This window comes from Rissa tridactyla, chromosome 1 (assembly GCF_028500815.1).
Source record: "Rissa tridactyla isolate bRisTri1 chromosome 1, bRisTri1.patW.cur.20221130, whole genome shotgun sequence".
Lineage (NCBI taxonomy): Eukaryota > Metazoa > Chordata > Aves > Charadriiformes > Laridae > Rissa > Rissa tridactyla.
Genome location: NC_071466.1, coordinates 191,127,999 through 191,135,498, shown reverse-complemented (window position 1 = coordinate 191,135,498; position 7,500 = coordinate 191,127,999). Strand labels below are relative to the sequence as shown.

General features: G+C 37.1%; 1 long non-coding RNA gene across 1 annotated transcript in view; it reads right to left on the bottom strand.

Annotated features, from left to right (window-relative positions):
- LOC128919558 (uncharacterized) overlaps positions 1-7,500 on the bottom strand; it is an 11,578-nt gene that overhangs the window by 266 nt on the left and 3,812 nt on the right. The window lies entirely within an intron of this gene.

Below are 7,500 nucleotides of genomic sequence, written 5' to 3'. Positions count from 1 at the left end.
CACCACTGCTGATACAGTTTAATTGAGGACTAATTGGAACTAAGAAGGCTAGTTATTTTGTCAACTGCACGTATATTAGTTCCAGTCATTTTTAATCCGATGTAACGGTGATAAAGAGTCTAACTTACTTTGTTTAGTTAATAACATTAGGCCAGAAAGGATCACCTAGTCATTTCATGTTACCCAATACACTACTAATATAAACAATGTCTAATTACACTGACTACATACTCCCATGAAATCACCAATTAGAACATTTGCTGATTCTAAATGTTCACCGTTAGAGACATTTCCACAGGCTTTCTGCGGGTCATATTCATAAATTCTACCCCAGCTGGTAGTAAGCATAAGGGCAGAACGTGTGAGGAAAAAGTTGATTTTAAGCAGCACAAAGGACATTTAAATACTGAGACACGGTGTACTCTGTTCCCACACAAAAATATGTAAAAATTAAAGTGCACTTTTCTGTATTCCCTAGGAATATGTAATATTGCACATTTATATACTTCTTGCTGAATCAAGCAGACCCTATCGCACGTTCAAGACTCATATGATGAAAGAGGCATGTGTTAAAATTTTAATATTTAGACCAACAGATTTAGAGTGATTTGTATTCGCTTTCAAAGCTGATTTATTGACTGTGATCTGTTGCTGGTATGAATAATACCAGAGGTGACTCTTATTTATTTGTGTTACTTTACTGATGAGTCAATAACTGCCCCCTGAAAACATCAGTTCAGCACATACCAACGTTTTACAGAGTGACACAATCAGACAATGATATTGACAGCAAGTGTGTTAAACTCAAATTAAAATCAAAATAGAAAAATACAATAAATGAGAACAATCTCTGCCTTGTCTAAAGAAAAATTGCTGACACTGTAAAAATTGCATTTTTAATGATTGAATGATTATCCCTTAAGTAATCAGGCTGAAAGATTTGCCAGTTATGTTAAAGTAAATAATAGTACATCAGTATGTGCATTGCCAGATCTAATTAACACAAAGTATTGGAAATACTGGAAGGGGTGAGACAGAGTTACCTGGACAACTTAAAGAAAAGAAATACCTTTACAAGGGCTGCAACCAACGGATGTAATGCGGCCAAATGAAAATGGGATACTGCAAAAGTATCTGAAAGTATCGATGTTAACAATTGCTCTGCAGGTGTCTAAAATGCCTGGCTGCCACACGTCTGTACTGTGCAATCCTTCTCTCACTTAAACGAGTTCAAATGTTGCCACTCAGGTCAGTGGGCTAGTGTCAGCTTCTTTTCCTATTCTTCTTAGACGATGCCCCTAACATCACTAATCTGCTCACATGAAAGTTTTTTTTTCTTAGAATAAAAGGCAGCACGACAATCCGCGGATCTGACCACTAGAATTGTTTGAGAGAATTAAAATGTAACTTAAAAACCACATCATGTAAATAATTGCCATTTGCTAAAAGTAAAATTAACAAATGTTCTTTTAAATTAATTGGTATACACTGATTGTGTGCTACATTGTCTTATCCAGGATATTTAAAAATGAAATATATGATAAACTTTGTCTTATTGTAATTAGATTAATAAAAGGGAGTAATTAAGACTCTTACATTTTTTTCTAAGAGCTAGAAATTATTAAACTATCCAGAAAAGAATCAAAGCTTTTACATAAAAAAATCATTCTTTGAGCTGAATTGCAATAAATCAATAAGAATGTTATTGTTCAATAGGTAATAATTGTCTTCATATAAACTGAAAATATTGTTTGGGATGATTAATATACAATGCCGCATTATGCATTTGGGAGTGTCAATGCATAATTTTTAGTTCTAATGTTATTATGTAATTGAGAGAACATGTTCATTTGCCCTAATAACTACTAAGATGCACTTAATAAAATGAAATGTAATAATACTTGTAATTTAATCTATTCATGGAAGTAATTTTAAAAGTCTACCATTCTCCTTAATGTGGATAACATTCATAATTTATAAAGTGTTGTGATGCAGAATTGACAATGCCATTGTTTTTTACACTTTGAGATGATTCTGCAGCCTTCATTATCTGCATACCAACCTCAGGATTATCAAGGGCAAACAAAAGATAATTAACACCAGAAACAGGCAAATGCAGGAGCTTTTTCATTTAATGCAGAACCTTTGAAAACTGGGAAATGGAATAACTATTCAAAACCTTTTTTTCCCCATTGCAGAAAGCTATTTCAATATGTTTTCTTTTCTACGTTTTAAATGTCATTTTTTTGCTATAAAACTATATTGGCATGTTCAACCTCAGATACATTCAGTCAATGAATGTGTTAAGACAAGTATTTTTTCAAAGTACTGCGTGTTAATTTTCTGTAGGGGATTTTTTGTCTAGAATGGCAGACAGGTAACTATGGTATACATATCCAAATTCTATAGTTTCACTTGCCCATAGCACGTCTGTAAATAAGTCACTTAACTTCTCCATGCCTTATTGCACAACGCTCTAAGATAGCGATGAAAACTTCTACTACACGAATGTGATTAACGAATAAGGTGTATTTTTATAAGTTAATACCTTGTAGGAAAAAACATGCGAGACTGCCTATGGCATTTTTATATGTACTCACAGCAAAACAATAAAGGTTTACTAAATACTGATATAGTATATACAAGACAGTATGTTTCATTCAGTAAGAATTGCTGAAACTTTTCTTGGTTTTTTGCACAAGGAATCCTGATTATGATTCTGCATTGCGTTCTAAAAGGTTTGCCATATAACTAATCGTTTCGGAAATTAATCAGTGAAGATCCTCCACAAAGAGAACCTTTTGAATGCAAGGCAAAGCAGCATTGTGTCATTAGGCTCCTATCTCTGAATGAACATCCTTCTACAAATGGTCCAAGCAAAGTCATTTTGCAAATGGAAATATGGGACAGTAACATTCACAGTTTCCCACAATTTACAGATGTTGATGACAATCCAACTCCCCACCCCTCACTTGCATAAGAAATTCTTATTACAGGGGAACGTGATTATTAGCCTATGAGCTATCCATGAAAGATTCAACCATTTGTGTTTAAATGGCATGATATATTACCATGCCTTCACTTTTTACATTTTAGAACTAAAAATACCTGATAAGTAACTGATACAAAAATTATACGCAAACGGTGGGAGGTTGCTTTCAGTCCGGGACAATGGGCTGACAGCACTCCACACAAGGATGAGCGTTAACGCGAGTCAAGTTGCAAAACAACCCAAGGAGTTTTGTTCTCTTCCAGAAGTTATACTTAAGTTATACTTATAGCAGTACCTTCACTATCAAGATTGTCCCTCATTTCTACTGCCTTAACCTTTTTCCTCTGGTCCTGACCCACATTGGACAGTGAAAGGCAGCAGGGAGAGACTGAGGGCAAGGCCCAGCGCTCTCTCCGTCTCCGAGGTTCAGTTCTGACAGCCAGACAAGGCAAAGTATTTAAGTGCCTAAAATCACACCAGCAACTGTGCGGTTGATGGTAAGCTCAATATGAGTCAACAATGTGCCCTGGAGGCCAAAAGGGCCTGTGGTTTCCTGGGATGTGCTAAGCACAGTATGGCTAACCAGTCGAAAGAAGAGATTGTCCCACTGCGCTCAGCATTGGTGTGGCCTCGCCTCAGGTACTGTGCAGTTTTGGGCTCCACAATATAAGACAGATATAAAAATATTATAATGTGTCCAAAGGAGGGCAACAAAGATGGTGAAAGGACCAGAGGGCACGACTTATGAGGAGCAGCTGAGGATACTTCGTTTATTCAGCTTAGAGAAGAGGAAGGTGATCTCGTTGCTGTCTGCAACTTCCTCATGAGGGGGAGTGGAGAGGGAGGTGTCAATCTCTTCTTTCTGGTGTCTGGTGAGGGAATGGCTTAAAGCTGCATGAGAGGAAATTCAGATTGGATATTAGGAAAAAGTTTTTCACTGGAACAAGCTCTCAAGGGAAGTGGTCATGGTCACAAGCCTCTTGGTATTCAAGAAGTGTTTGACCAACGCTCAACTTTATGGTTTAACTTTTTTTTTTTTTTTAACATGGTTTAACTTTTAGGTTGCCCCATGTGGAGGCAGGAGTTGGACTCAATGGGTCCCTTACAACTCAGGATACTCTATAAATCTAAGATTCTAAGTACCAGGGCTCTCAGTTGTCATTCCTCGCATCTTTAGTTTCTAGGTAGTTCTGAAAAATAAAGTAGATAATGTAGAGCTTCTCCGCTACAGAGACACTTCAGTAAAACCTTGCTTCCACACCTTAACCTTTGAACTGCTAATAATAATAACAATAATGAAATCTGTTTGCTAATCTTCATGTTTATTATGAGACTTTTTTTCTCAAAAGTGTTCCCGAGAGCTATCCTGCATAATTTTCTGAACATCTTTTAAGTGTCTGTGGTGTTTGTGGTTTTATTTTAAGAGCTTACTATAGACTGGGATTTTCAGAAATCTGAAATAAATAAGGAGAAGTACTTAATGCTTAGCAGCGGCAGTGAACCAAAATAGCATACATTCTTCTTATTTACATATTTTTATACTTTACACTGTATTTAACACTATATCACTGTTAGGTAGTCGCATTTTCTACACATTTATTTTACCAGGACATATGTTTTGGAAATGTATGTGGTTCTTTCTGGAATGGTGCAGTAGTTAAAAGACGCATCAGTATCTGGTCCTTGGTCTCTGTGCAAAATTCCCATCTGTGTTAATGGGAATTTTGTGATGAAGTGAGAACTATGGCTAATTAATATAATAAAATGCAGTTATTGAAAGATGTGTTAACAACAGAACACTAATATGATAGTGTGTGTGCATGTTCATGTGTGTATGCCAGAGCCAAAATTTGTTTGTCATAATTTGCAAAACTAATAGATGAGATTACCAGAGCTAAGTGACTACTTTTGTTTTGCTTGATAACCCTTGTAACAGAATGCAAGACTGTTTTTTTTCAGATAGGGAGTCCCTGTCATTTAAAGGAACCTACCAATTCAGTGAACTGCTTGAGCTATATATAGAGGCTCATGTGCTATGATCTATGTTGTAATTTGAAGTGGTTTACATTGATTCCTGCATCTACACACATGTTCAGAGCTTTAGGATACACACTCAGGAGGAACCTAGAAGCACCTTACTGTGACAACCTGCCTGGTTCTCAGCTGTGGACCTCACATGGACAAAGACCTTGGAGCAACAGAGCTTCATCAGAACAAAAGGAGCTTCTGCAAGCAGACAGGGTGCCTGTGGAAAGGACTGCTTTCAGCCAGTTCATGAGGGACAATGATCTCTGTTTAGGCCGATGTCTGTAGTAAATTTTCCAGAACTCGTGGAAGAAGGCAGAGGAAGTTCGAGAAGATTGGCAATAAGTCAGTTGCTAAAATTTAAAATAAGCAGCTTAAAATGTATCAAATGGACTAGACATATAATATATTGGGTACAGAATGATTTTTTTCCCTTCAGATACCCTTGAGATTCTCCTTTCTGTCTTTAGTTTGGAGATCCATCCTGGAACACATTTGAAGTATGGCATCAGCTTCAACATATGGTCTTCCATGTTCTGCAATTAACTACTTATGAGAATCAGAAAGAAGGTACTTTTCTTTTGATTTTCCTGGGTGAGGTTTTGCTTCTGGTTCTTCAATGGTAGGACTTATTGCTCGAATAATTGCAACATGTGCCACATTTCTGAAACTGCCTACCCAATGACCATAACTGCCAAATATATGCAGAAACTGCAGGAACAAAGAAGTGGTAGGTAATCTGCCGGTGTGTGCAATTACAGGAGCAGTTGTTCATACCCGTTGCATGAATGTAGTTTTATGTATGCAATTATGGAAATCAAAGCCTAAGCTTGCACTGAGAAACGTAGATACCTCCCTAACTGAAAGTGATGCCAGCTCTACTCTCTACTTCCAACTGACTGAAGAGCTTTTAAGCCTCTTTTACTCCATTGATTCTTCTAGCTGTCCATGCACACTGTGTCTTATAATATTATTCAATTGATCTACAGTTGCAAGGGCCAAAGTGGATCTCCAGAGAGAGGGAGAATAATTGCCCAAATTTATCAGTCATGTCAGATAAATGTCTACAACTCAGAGCGAACTCTTGTGAGTGGAGTTGGAGAAAGGAGTAATCTGGAACTCTTTTGAGTGTCTCATTGATGTGAGAATAGACCGAAGAAGCCCTTGTTTGGTGGTCCAATTGTTCAGTGAACACACACTGTCGAAGTTACTGAAGCATATCCATTAATCTGTGTGCTACATGCTGAATAAAGGGATGAAAAATGCTTGATTCAAACCACAAAATGATTTATTTGAGTTACAGCTGGCTTTTTTTTTTGAATCAGCAGTGGTTTGCTAGAACGTATTTTGTGTCCAGAAATTCTCAATCAACACTTTTGTGGAATTCTTTCTTTTGTGTGCATTTAGTCTGCAATCTGAAAGTGAATTTCAAGTCTGAATAATGCAGCTAGTAGTTCTGCTCTGAATCTGTCAAGTGAGGAAAGCTATACCGTAACCTTAACATTGCCTATGGACTTACAATGAAGTTTGACCATGGAAAAATACGGTTTGCTTGTGCCAGACATAAAGTCTAAATACCTTTGGCTTAAACATGCTAATTCTGCCGCTCATATTTGTGAACTCATTTCAAAGAGAATGGAAAGCATTAACTCATCTCTCAAGGAAACAGGGAGGAATATCGACTCCTATACAGATAAGTGTTTAATTACATTGTTTGCTTGGGGCGGGGGAAGGCAAAAAAGCCCTACAGGTCAAAATGTAGCTTTAGTTTAATAATTCCCAGTTTCTTTAAGAAACTTCCATTTCAGATAGATAAGCAATGGTGGAAGTTACATTTCAAACTTAGCTGTTTTAACTCTAGTACCAATGCCTCAAAGGTGATTTGGCAGTTAGCGCCCTTAAAGACTATGGGCTGAGCATCTCATATTTAAGTATTTATCTCTGAGTAACATAACAGACCTGAGGATGAAGATATCCACCAATGCTAAGAGGGTCAAGGAGGACAAGTTCCTAACAGTTTGTTAGGATAATAAGAATGCTAGTTTGGATTTTTCGCCACAACAAAAAAGCAACATCATTAGAAAGCCTCTTCATTAGTAATTGTTATGGATAGATATGCACACTTCAGATTGCATAGCAAGCAACAATTTCATAGTTCCTATGAAAGGCACATATCTTAGTCACTTCTCTATTTATCCAGTACTAGAGATGGACATTGTATTACTGTAAGTTATTTGTTCTTTACCTTGGAAAAGTATGTTAAACAATCCAGATTATGTTCCAACTTTAGAGTTTCATACTACCTGACCAGGAAAAGAACTGGGTGAGTGTGGCGGTAACAAGCAAGCATATTCATCCTTTTCAGTTTAATGAGAGATAACATTAGTTTCCTGTACTTCAGCCTTGCTATGAGGTATGGCAAAAGATTTCCACACCCCAGACGAGACCAGACTTCTCTGTGAAGAGGACTGAGCCTCTTTCCC